Consider the following 12,563-nt stretch of genomic DNA (forward strand, 5'->3'; position numbering starts at 1 on the left):
AACTTGTTTTGTTACATAAGGTTTTAGTACAAAAACACAAAAATGATTGGCACAGAGGCAATGCCAAGAATGTTCTTAGCAAATAGTGCATTACAGAGGAGTAGAAAGTCAAAATTTTAGTCTAAGTCCCAAGTAGGCAGCAAAATGAAGAGAAACGCTACGTCCCCAGTAACATATTGCCCAAATATATAGGGCAGTAAGCCACTGTAAGGTTACACATTCAACATTTGAACTAGAAAGCACTACAGAAACAGTACAAGAAGTAGCTTGCAGCTCTCTTCTACCTGATGATAGAAATAGACAAGGGCACTTTGAATGGCTTTTTGATATTTGATAATCCACTCCCAAAACAGTGCCTCTAGCTCAGATCCAATGATCTTGTTGATCCCTCCATTGCCTCTGTGACAGATCTGAGTATCAGATATGGGGAAGACAGATAACAAACTATCCAAACTCCGATTCGAAGCTGGAAGTCCAACAAGGGAAACCGCGCAAGATGAAGACTCGTCTGCTTGTGGGACAACGCCCCGGCGCCCTAATGGATGCACCGCCACTACAGTGGAACCATAATTTCCCGGACAGCGAACATCCGTACTCAATATGGAAAGTCGCCTCCAGTCATTTCATGAAAAGAATCGATGTGCTCCCTTCGCGGGTTGCTTCTATGCAGCACAGTCTGGACTCATTTGCTCAGTGTGTGGATGGGGCAGAGTGCCGAATTTCTGAATTGGAGTATGAAACAGTTGCCCATTCAAAATCTTTGCACCAACTGAAGAAACTCTTGGACACCACACATGCCAAAAATGAATAACTTTTAGTGTGACCATGCCGAAATAACTTGTCTATCCGAGGCTTGCTGTTACCTATGAATGTCTGTAAAATGTAACTCCTTGTGGAAAAAATGCTTACCATATTAGTGGGCACCGACAACCTTTTTACCATGTCTTTGATTGAGAGATCCCACCAATCCTTGAGGTTTTCAGGGTGACTCAGAAGTTCAAGAACCTAAGCTATGGGAGATCTACCATTTCCATGTTCCCAAACTTCACGATGGCAGTCCAAAAAGCACACTGTACTTTCATGCCTCCTAAATAGCATGTTTAAATGCTGCAGCACCACAGACCATGAATGAAAATAAATAACTGCTCCACGATAGAAGTGCCTATGAAATTTTAATATTAACCATGGTATCAGAACAACATAGCTTTTCTAACTTGGTTAGCCTACACCCAAGCAGGGAAGAGGGGTTCGTTCTATAAACATTATCAACTCCATATTCATGAACCATAGTGCAAATTCCACTCCTGCTATATCACCATTCACTCATAGGCCTATGTTATATCAGCACTACACTACACTCTATCACACATATCCATCATGCATAATGCCCAAACACTAATCTAGGGGTTAGTTATCAGTCTTAAAACAAGGCTTCTGGTTGCATTCTGGGGCTGCCATGAAGGATCACACAAAGGGTGTTAATGCTAAAAAGTTTTCATCATGTGTTTTGGTTCATGTTATTGGATGGTAGTTTGCACTGTTATTCAGTTTTAACGTGTGGGTGGAGGGAGGGTTACAGAATACAGTTTTGATTGCTTTCATTTCCATCAACTCGATTGGCATACCCTATGTAATCGACTCTCATTTCATCAGGCAGAAGGAGTATGGCACTCAAGTATGTCAGTGTTTGGTCCTAATGTGTGCATGCTTATTATACATGACTTTCTCATTCATTAGACATGACAACTTAGTTGCGTTGATGACGAGGATGCAGGGTGTACCCAAAGCAATGCATTAGTGTTAACCCACGCAGCAGCGGTGATAAGCTGGTTCTGATCCACATAGCAATGCCGATGCGTCGACTTTGATGAGTCGTGAGCTGGGATGGGCAGGGTTGGCATCGTCTTTAAGGCAGCTATTGGTAGGAATGCAAAGCTTTGCGCTGCAAAGAGTATCACACAGTGGTGATTCTGAAGGTGAGCGTCAGATCCAATCCACACAGCAGAGGTGGAGCACCGGTTCTTGTCCATGTAACGGTGGCGATCCACGCAACGAAGATGATGAGCCAGTTCTGATCCATGCAAAAGCAGCAATGTTTGGGTTCATCAGAGGATGAGTGGGTTCTGCTGGAGCAAGCACCTATATGCCCACTTCTAGAACTGAGGTGGCACCTCTTGGCAGGGAAGACTCACAGATGGCAGAGTTCAGGTGCAGAGGCAGGATAGTTGGAAGTCTTTTATATCCCTGAGACTTCATTTCAGGAGGCCAGCCAGCTAGTTTTTGGACTCACTCTGGGTTCAAGCTATGCCGGTCCAGTCCTTCTCATCCAGGCAGGGGAACAGCAGGCAGCAGGGCAGCACAACAAGGCAGAAGTATAGCAAAGCAGCAGTACAGCAGAGTCACAGTCCTTCAGCAATCCAACAGTCCTTTTCTCTGACAGAGTCTTCACAGGTCCAGCAGTATACTGAACTGCTGGTGTCTGAGGTCTAGTACTTATACCCAGTGGCACCTTTGAATTGGGGAAAACTTCAAAGACAGGCCTTTGCAGTGCACAGTGGTCCTCCCGTCGTGCCCTGGCTCCAGACTCACAACAGGGAAGAATGCAGCCCTTTGTGTATGGAAGGACATAGCCTATTCAGATGTAAGTGAGTCTTGGTCCACCTCCTCCCTCCCATCCTGCCAGGTTGCCCCATCAAGTCACGCTGAAGCTCCCATTGTGTGTGGCTGTCTAGTGGGAATACACAAAGTCCAACTGTCACCCACCCAGACATGTGATCAAAGACAGGCAGCGGGCCCCAAATGGCTAAAGTAAGAAAATGCCAACTGAGGACCTGGCTTGGCAGTTCGGGCTGGACTGGTCCCACAAGGAACAGGGTCAAGACTGATATGCATATTACTGAGTCCAAACTGGGGTGGTGTGGTGAGCAAAAGAATGGTGGATATAAGCCAGATCCTTGTGACTGGGGGAATGTTTGCATTGTCCAGCATTCCGTCCATCAATTGTTTCTTTTGCACAACTCTCGGAAAGTGGCATTTTCAGAATTGCCATTTAAAATCCAACTTTACCGTATGTTTGGATTTTAAATTGTGATTCCAGAGATACCAAACTTGAAAAGGCTATCTCTTCATAATTGGGAATTACACGTAACGAATGTAATAAGGCAGTCCCAATGTTATCCTATAGGAGAGATAGGCCTTGCAGTAGTGAAAAAAAAATTTTTCACCACCACAACATGTGGCACTTAAAAATGTGTGCTCTGTCTTTTAAATACACTGCACCATACCCTCTGGGTTGTCCAGGGCCTACCTTAGGGGTGGCTCATTGTCATCAACCCGGGGACGGCAACGTAACCAACAGTCCTTTCTTCCTTCCTGGCCCGCAAGTCAGGCACAGGGGAGGATTCACGTCATCACAGCTGACCTGGAACAAGAAGCAGAAGGAAGCACACGCAGCGCACAGGATCAAAGAGAAGATAAAGACCCAGGACGCGCAGCAGGAGGAAGGGGTACCAGAGAAGGTACCCAAGGAGGAACGCAGGAAGGAGCAAAGCAGAGGGAGTCAGTGCTGTCCATGAGACCGCAAGAAGACCCGGCTGAGAAGGAGTTCCCTCACCGCCAGTCGACCGAAGGTTTCCATCGCGTCCCAGGAGGGACGTGGCTCCGACAGGTGCGTGCTCATTTCTTTAACAGAAACCTACATTAAAGCCAAAGTACGAGAGGAGTGTGAAGGGAAGGGGAGGGGAGGAGAAAAGAAATTAAGGGGGTACCACAGAACAGGAAAGAAAGAAAAAAGGATACCTCCAAGAAAGGAGCTAATCAAATAAATAAATACACATCTTCTGCAGGTGAAGAAAAGAAGGATGCAAAGGCCAAAGCCAGTTCAATATTTGTTTTGAGACTTTCAAATATGTTTTTTTTGCGTTATCATAAATAGGTAGCTAAACGCGCAGCCCTCTCCCCATAATAGCGTGAATACTCCCCCCCCCCCCTTTTCTAGTAAACAAGGGCAGACACTTACCTGCTTCTTTGTTTCTGTCGAGGGTGCTGGCGGGGAAGAACTCTTAAGAACCTGAAAGAGAAAGATGTTGGAAAACCTGAACAAGGATTGTGCTCCGTTGACAAGTAAATAACTACATGTCCAAATAAAAGAGTTATAACGCAGTTTGAGACCACCCTGAGTATTTTTGTTAGCACCCACTTCAGGCATCCGGTCACACTCATATATATAGAAAGGGAAGGTTTGGACCTGGAAAGAGGTTTATCTTGCCAGGTCGAAGTGGCAGTATGAACTGCACACACAGGGTCTGCAATGGCAGGCCAGAGCAATGGTTAGAGGGCTACTTAAGTGGGTGGCGCACAACAAGCTCTGCAGGCTCACTAGTAGCATTTACTTTACAGGCCCTGGGCACATATAGTGCACTTCACTAGGAAGTTATAAGTAAATTAAATATGCCAGTTGGGGGTAAGTTAATATTGCCATGTTTTAGGGAGAGAGCACATGCAATCTAGCACTGGTTAGCAGTGGTAGGGTGCTCAGATTCCTATGGCCATCAAAAACAAGGTCAAAAACAGTAAAGGAGGAAGGCAAAAAGCTGGGGGAAGACAACTCTAAGGGTGTCCGGTCTAACAACAACCCATCAAACAATGACATTGAGCACTTGGAATGTTTGAAGTCTCTAACAACCCAGTAAATTGAGACAAATGCTTGCTTACATCAGGGGAGAAGAAGCGAACATAACGTTTCTACAGGAGAAGAGTCTAGCCGCAACTACTTATGAACACTTTGCCAAATCCTGGGCTACACATAGGTATGACACATTATACAGCTATTATTCTAGAGGAGTAGCTATCCTCATACGTTTGCACACCGCTTTAGATGGGGGATCACTATCACAGACCCAGAGGTCAATTACCTTATGCTTCTAGGGATAATTGTCAATAAAATATATGTTCTTCTTAACACATTTGGCTGTAATACTCACTCTCTGAGTTTTTACGAAGAACTTATGCTTCACGTCCTCACTGCTGTAGGAAGGAGACTTGAAAACTACCCTAGATACTCATCTGGACTTATCATTGTTTTCCCTACCACTCACTGTCCAGATCCATTCAGGACAGTTTGGATACACTCCAGTATATTGGCTAGGTGGATTTTGGGCAGCAAAAGCACCCAATTAAGTGCAAATATTCTTACTACTCCCTAGTACATGATCCCATTCACACACTGAATATTGTCTGGCAACTGGGGAGTTATTTGCTAACTGCAGTGAGCTGTTAATTCTGCCCAGGAATTTGTTAGACCACTCCCCAGTATACCGTACTTTCAATCTGCAGCAGGCTCCAGGGTCTTGCCATCCATAGGTATTAGATTTATTTTAGATTATATATGACAGCACATCCTCAACTATTTTGCTTTAATGAGGGGTCGGTGGACAGTCATGCTAAACTTTAGTAAGCATTGAAGGCTACTATCAAAGGCCATTGTATCTTCAAACAATCTAGTATTTTAAGCTCAAGCCAAAAAATCCCCCCTACCTTAGAACAAACATTAAAAATGTTAGGCCATAACTATGTACAAACAAAAGACTACAGAATTCTCGTGCAAATCCTAGCAGCATTTCTCCAATGCAAAGAGGATGGAGAAAGGGAGGTAAAGTACCTTGCTGAGTCGTACAGAACTAAGTATTATGGCAAGGTTGAGCACCCTGGATGTATTCTGGCTAATGCATAAGGGCCAAGAGAATCCCTAGGGAAATACTATGGGTTACGGGAAGTGACAGAAATAGACTACCTTATCTGCAGACATTACATCCACTTTTACTTAAAATTGTGCCCCTTTCTATCAGACAGAGGATGCACAGGAGAGGCCCCACCAGATGCTACTCTGGCATGGCTTAAACCAAATTCTCCAATGAGCCGATTACTGTTGTAGAGATACAGGAATTCAGGTGTAGAAGTCCTCACATCCGAATTTTGTAAAGAGTTTACAGCCATATTAGCACCCAAGTTATTAGATGTTTATGGCAAAGCTATATCAACTGGTTTGGCCCCTCCACCTTACGAGAAGCAATCATCAATGTCCTTCTGAAACCGGGTAAATGACCCAATGAATGCTCATCATATTGCTCTTTGTCACTAATACATCTCATCACAAAAATATTGGCCAAAATTATTGCAGAAAGTTCGGATCCTCCTATGCACAGTATAGTTTCAACAGAACAACCCGGGTTTTTACCTGGCTGTTCACCTCTGATAGTCTCTGAATTTTCTTCAAAATTGCCACTACAGATAGACCTCTGATTCTCCGGACTTAAGAGAAACTGGAGCAATTCATTAATGGTCCACCTTAACTCAGAAACCCTCAGAAACACCAGGTCAGGAGTAAGTCTGTCACTGATGACTGACTTACTCCTGACCTGGTGTTAAATTCCAACACAATACTTGGGGATACTGATACACCGGGATCCTGCTACAGTGCCATGGGCCAATCATGATCCTACTGTTTAAAAAATTCAATAAGAAGCACACCAATGGACCTCCCCACCTCTTTTAGTCACTGGAAGAATTGCAACCTTAAAATAGTCTTTCTCCCTTGGCTACTATATCTCTAATATTAACCTTCCGCTCTCAAAAGCTTTTTTCAATGCAATTCACTCTGTAGTTTTTCAGCTTTATGTGAGCCAATAAACAACCTAGGATTAATTGGAAGGTGTTGATACAATCTTATTCAAAGATTGGTATAGCAGCTTCTAATTCAGAAGTTTACACTTTGGTAGCACAAGCAAAATATTTATTCTACAGCTCACACAATTTAATGTGGCATACAGGAAGACACCCCACTAGCTACCTTTATTGCAGTACAGATACAGTGCTCACACGCAAACTCTGACACTATTCTCAATACAGCTTATGCATGACACTCACTTGAACTACATGCTCGCATTGACAAGTTGTTCTAACCCTGCTTTCCAATCTGGAATAATCCACTTCATCCCTTGTCTTGTGAGCCAAGAGTACAGAAACAGCTGACAGCACTTGGTCTACATACATTGGGTGAGCTCCTTGTTGATGGGAAGCTTTTAGCACTTAAGGGAAATTAAAACAGAAGGCAGGGTCCTCACCGCTAGACCTCCTGAATACGAAAGACAACACTTTTCACAGATCTACCACCCACCTTTACAGCCATAACCATGGCCTTCGCTTCCACCTCTAAACACTGCCTAATCACAACGTTTTTTAATGTGGACTTGGGCTTGGCCATGGGTAGTGGATTGGCATCCAGAGGAAATGAGAACATGACTGAAATACAGTTAGTATGAAAATAACTTTGGACATATTGTTGTACACAGATGCAGAAAATATCCCTAAACAGTAGAAATTGAATACTCTATTTCAAATTTCTCTACCGTATAGACTACACTCTGCCGGAAAAAAGGAACTGCTGTGCTGCTGATAGGACTGACACTCTGCTGGACTCTGCTAGATTTACTGAACTCCTGCTCTGCTGTGCCTGCTCTGCTGCATGCTGCCCCTTAGCTGGTGGTGAGAAGGATTCATAACTTCATAATTCCAGTTCTACTTACTGTATTTTTGTCATTTTGGTCTTGTTTTGTTCATGCTTTGTTCATTAAATTAAGCTCTATTTTACTAACCTGGTGTGGACAATTTTATGTGTGCTGATACTTTACACACTGAATCTTAAATTAAGCCTGCCTGCTCTGTGCCAGGCTACCAGTGGTTGAGAACAGGTTTATTTAGGGTGAGTATCTAGCTTACCATGATTAGAGTGGTGGTACCTACATGGACAGGGTGCTTACTTCTACTAGCTAGAGACCCCATTTCTAACATTGCTGATCAGCAATGAGGATTGGACTTGTCCCTTACAGTAATTTGGTGTACACTACCATCCACATATAAGGTCAGTTTGAATAAATGGTCCCTGATCCTCATTGACTTTTTTCCCTACTATCTCTTACTGGCTTTTTTAATTTTTCAATTCTCCCTGATTGGCATTTTTGCTTTTTCTAAATCATGTCTCTCACTGGAGTTCCTGCATCTGTACTTGCAACCATGAAGTGTGAGCTGGCTCTTTTGGAGACTTATACAACAACCCAGCTCAAAACGTTCTGCAAATGTATTGGGGTTCCCATGAAGGTCTTCAACAAGGAGATAGAGCTGCAAAACGTGCTGATGGACTGCCTGGAAGCCCAGGATGTAGCTGTGACTCCAGAGGGGCAGTATCTGGTGGAAGATGAGAATGACATGATACTAGATTCACTGGAGAATTTAGATCTGCCTTTGGGGCAGGGAGCCAGTGGATTGGAGGTTCCCCCCAAGGCAGGGAGCAGTGTATCTTCTAACGGCATGACCTAAGAAGAGCTGCAGTACAGGAGGGAGGAGAGAAAGTTTGGGTTAGTGATGGGCAAGCTCAAATTGGAGAAAAATAAAAGAGTCTGGCCATGGAGGAGGAGGAGGAGAATAAAAAGAGATTGGCCATGAAGGAGGAGGAAAAGAAAACAAGGATGGCCTTGGACGAGAAGAAAATGATGGTGGCACAGGAACGTAGCTTGAGAGAGCTGGACATCAAAGTCCGGAGGGCTATGTCCAGCCAGGATGGTGGCAGCATTTCTTCAGGTCCACATACCCAAGTATTTGGTGTCTGATTTTGTGGTGAGAAATGACATAGACAGAAGGTTTGAGGCTTATAAGATTGCTCTGCAGATGCATAGGGTCCCAGAGGAGGATTGGGAAGCTAGTCTGTGTAGGCCCATTTCTAGAGTGGGGAGGGACACACTATGGCCCTACAGGGGGGTGACAGGATGAGGTATCTCATCATGAAGGAGGCCCTAATCAGGAAGTTTGGTTCGATCCCAGAGAAATCAAGAGAGAAATTTGGGGATAGTCAGAAGCTCTCCCAACAGACCTGGGTGGGTTGTGTGGATTCCAGGGCACTGGATGGTTGGGTGAATGCAGTGATGTGAAAGATTATTAGGGGTTGTACAATCTGATTGCACAAGAGCTCATGTTCAGTCTTTTTTTGCACCTTGTGGATAGTAGTCTCACAGACACCAGGGAGCTTGCTAAGGAGGTGGACCGCTGGGCCAGCACCAGGGTCCATAAGAAGGTATCTAGGGAGATCACCACAAAGGGCACGCAGGGTCCTCACCAGTAAAAAGGTGGGGACAAAAATAGAAACAAGGATTTCTCCAAAGGGCCACATGCTAGTTCTGTGGGTCAGGGATCCCATCCCCCTAATGCGACGAAGTAGATCCCAAACAGAAGGTTTGCAAGGAAGGGACCCCTGAAGTGCTTTGAATGTCAGCTGGAAGGACACTTCAAGGGGATCCAAATTGTCACAAGCGGGCACACCCCCACTAGTGGGCAGTCACTGTGTAGCATTTGGGGAGGAGATGGTGCCAGATAGTTTGGGAGGAGTTGCAGAGTTGACTATTGTGTTCTTGTGTCCCTGCGTGATGGAGATATTGTACAGAGGACCCACATACCTGACTATACTAAGATGTACAGTCAGTGAGTCTCCATCAATAGGCAGAGGGTGAAGGCTCCGAGAGACACAGGAGACAGCTACCACCATCAGGTGTAACTGGTGTCTTCAGAGCAGGTAGTCCTTAATCTGTTCCGCCTGGTGGTTACAGCTGACACCCATGAGAGCCACTACCCAGAGGCTATGGTTCTCTTTGGATAGGGGGGTCTCAGGCCTACTTAAGGTAGCTGTGAGTCTATTCATGCCTGTGGATTGTCTTATGGGTAATGACATGGAACATACCACTTGGAAGGAGGTGGAGCTCAAGTCCCACATGGAGATGTTGGTGTTGCCGGAGTGGGTGTGCCTGACCACATGGTCCATGCCACCCCATCAGGGTGGTCAGGAGAACTTGGAGCCTGGAAGAATGGCCCAGGCATCTGCCAAAAGGAGAACTGACAAGAGGTGCAGGAAATCCGCTCCTGAAATTTCCATGGTACGGGAGGAGGTTGAACCTGAGGGGGGAAACCCCAGGTACCTACAAAGGAAGAAGTAGCCGAACTGGGGAACATCCTTGAGACGTCCAATTGGCAGCAGGAAAGGAGTCCCACCAGGGAGGAGTTCTGCAAGGCACGGAGAGAATAACCTTCTTTTAGGGTCTGCCGCAGCAGGCTGAGATCCAGGCATCTGGTGATGCCTCTGGCAAGCACCTGATATACTGGGAGAATGGTCTCCTGTATAGTGAGCCTAAGGTTCCTAAGCATGGTGCAACATGTGTGTTAGCAGACTCCCAGTGCTACAGGAACTTCCTACTGGGTCTCGTTCATGATGTGCCACTAGCAGGTCATTTGGTGTAAGACAAGACCTTTGACAGTCTTTTCATCCACTTTTAATGGCCTCAAGTGAGGAAGGCCTTAGATGCTTTTTGTAGGTCCTGTCCTACCTGCCAGGTGAGTGGCAAGACAAGAATGAAGTGCAAGGCTCCCCTGCAACCTTTTCCTGTTATTAGCACCCCTTTTGAGAGGGTGGGCATCAACATCATTGGGCGTTTGGACCCCAAGACAGCTATGGGCAACAGCTTCATTCTGGTCTTGGTGGACCATGCCACTCAGTACCCGGAAGCTATCCCCCAGAGGATGGTGACTGCACCCTTTGTGGACAGGGCACCAATGGGGATCTTTACCAGTGTGGGTTTCCCCAAAGAGGTGGTATCTGACCGGGGGTAGCAACTTCATGTCTTACTACAAGAAGGCCATATAGAACAGATGTGGGATGACATACAAGTTCACCACTTCTTACCATCCCCAGACCAATGGGTAGTTAAGAGGTTCAACTGAACCCTGAAAGGTATGATTATGTAAGTGAGACATCTTCCTGCCATGCCTTTTGTTTGCATACAGGGAGGTACCCCAGAAGGGTGTTAGTTGTAGCCACTTTAAACTTCTGTATGGGCACCTTATGAGGAGCCTCACAGTTGGTGAAGGAGAGCTAGGAGCAAGCTCCTGGGGGTCCCCAAAGATGTGGTCAGCTACATGCTGGCCTTTTGCAACCAAACAGCCCGCTTCTGGAAGCTTACCCAGGAGAATCTGCAAACTAGCCAGGAGGACATGAAACACTGGTAGGACCAAAATACCATCTTGGTGGAGTTTCAGCCTGTTTAAAAACTGTGGGCAATGGAGACAGTTGGGCCCAGTGCAAGACCACTTGTCTGGGACCTATGAGGTAAAGGAGTGCAAGAGTGATGTCACCTACTTGGTGGACCTCAAGAACCCTTTGAGGGCCCATCATGTGAATCACTTCAAGCCCCACTTTGAAAGATCTGAGATTACCTTGCTCTTGGTAACTGATCAATCTTATGATGCAGTGGAAGAGGAGAGTGATCCTCTCCCCGACCTCCTATCTTCCAAAGAACAGGATGGGTCTGTGGTGGGTGTCAGCCTCTCCTCCCCTACACTGACCCTAGATCAACAAAGAGACTGCAGCTGGTAGTTGGGGACTTTGCCTCTCTCTTCTCACTCACCCATAGTGCAACCAATATATTGACACTGGGGACAGCCCACCTGTGAAAAAATAAAATGTACTGGTTCTCTACTAAAGTGAGGGCTAACATTAAGAAGGAGATCTAAAAAATGTTAACATTGGGGGTTATCGAGCCTTCAAACAGTCCTTGGTCCAGCCCTGCCCGATGTCAAACCTGAACTTAGGTTCTGTTTTGACTACTGTGGGCTCAATGCAGTCACTAAGACTAGCAGGCACCCCAGTCCCAGAGTGTTGTGAGCTCATATATCGGGTTGGTGCTGCCAAGTTCCTCAGCATGTGTGACCTAAAGTCTGGGTACCTGCAAATGGCCTTGACTGGGAGGGGGGCGGGGGGAAAGAGTACTCTGGATTCTCAATCAATCAATCAATCAATCAATCAATCAATCAATCGCATTTATAAAGCGCGCTACTCACCCATCAAGGGTCTCAAGGCACTGGGAGGGGGGGGTCAGTGCTCAAAGAGCCAGGTCTTGAGCTGCCTTCTGAAGGAGAGGTGGTCAGGTATGGCGCGAAGGAGGCTGGGCAGAGAGTTCCAGGTCTTCGCTGCTAGAAAAGAGAAGGATCTTCCTCCGGCGGTGGCTTTGCGGATGCGGGGTACGGCTGCCAGGGCCTGTCCGGTGGAGCGCAGAGTGCGCGGGGGAGTGTAGAAGGAGACGCGGTTGTTGATGAGTTTAAGTCCGAGGTTTTGAAGGGCTTTGTGTGCGTGGGTGAGTAGTCGGAAGGTGATCCGCTTGTTGACGGGTAGCCAATGGAGTTTTTTCAGGTGTCCGGAGATGTGGTGGTGGCGAGGGATGTCCAGGATGAGTCTTGCGGCAGCGTTTTGGATCCGTTGGAGTTTCCTCTGCAGCTTGGTGGTGATGCCGGCGTACAGGGTGTTTCCGTAGTCCAAGCGGCTGGTGACGAGGGCGTGGGTGACGGTCTTCCTGGTGTCGGTGGGGATCCAGCGGAAGATCTTGCGGAGCATGCGGAGGGTGTTGAAACATGCCGAGGTCACCGAGTTCACCTGTCTGGTTATGGTGAGGGAAGAGTCCAGGATGAAGCCG

The sequence above is a fragment of the Triturus cristatus genome, chromosome 1_1, assembly GCF_964204655.1.
Source record: "Triturus cristatus chromosome 1_1, aTriCri1.1, whole genome shotgun sequence".
Lineage (NCBI taxonomy): Eukaryota > Metazoa > Chordata > Amphibia > Caudata > Salamandridae > Triturus > Triturus cristatus.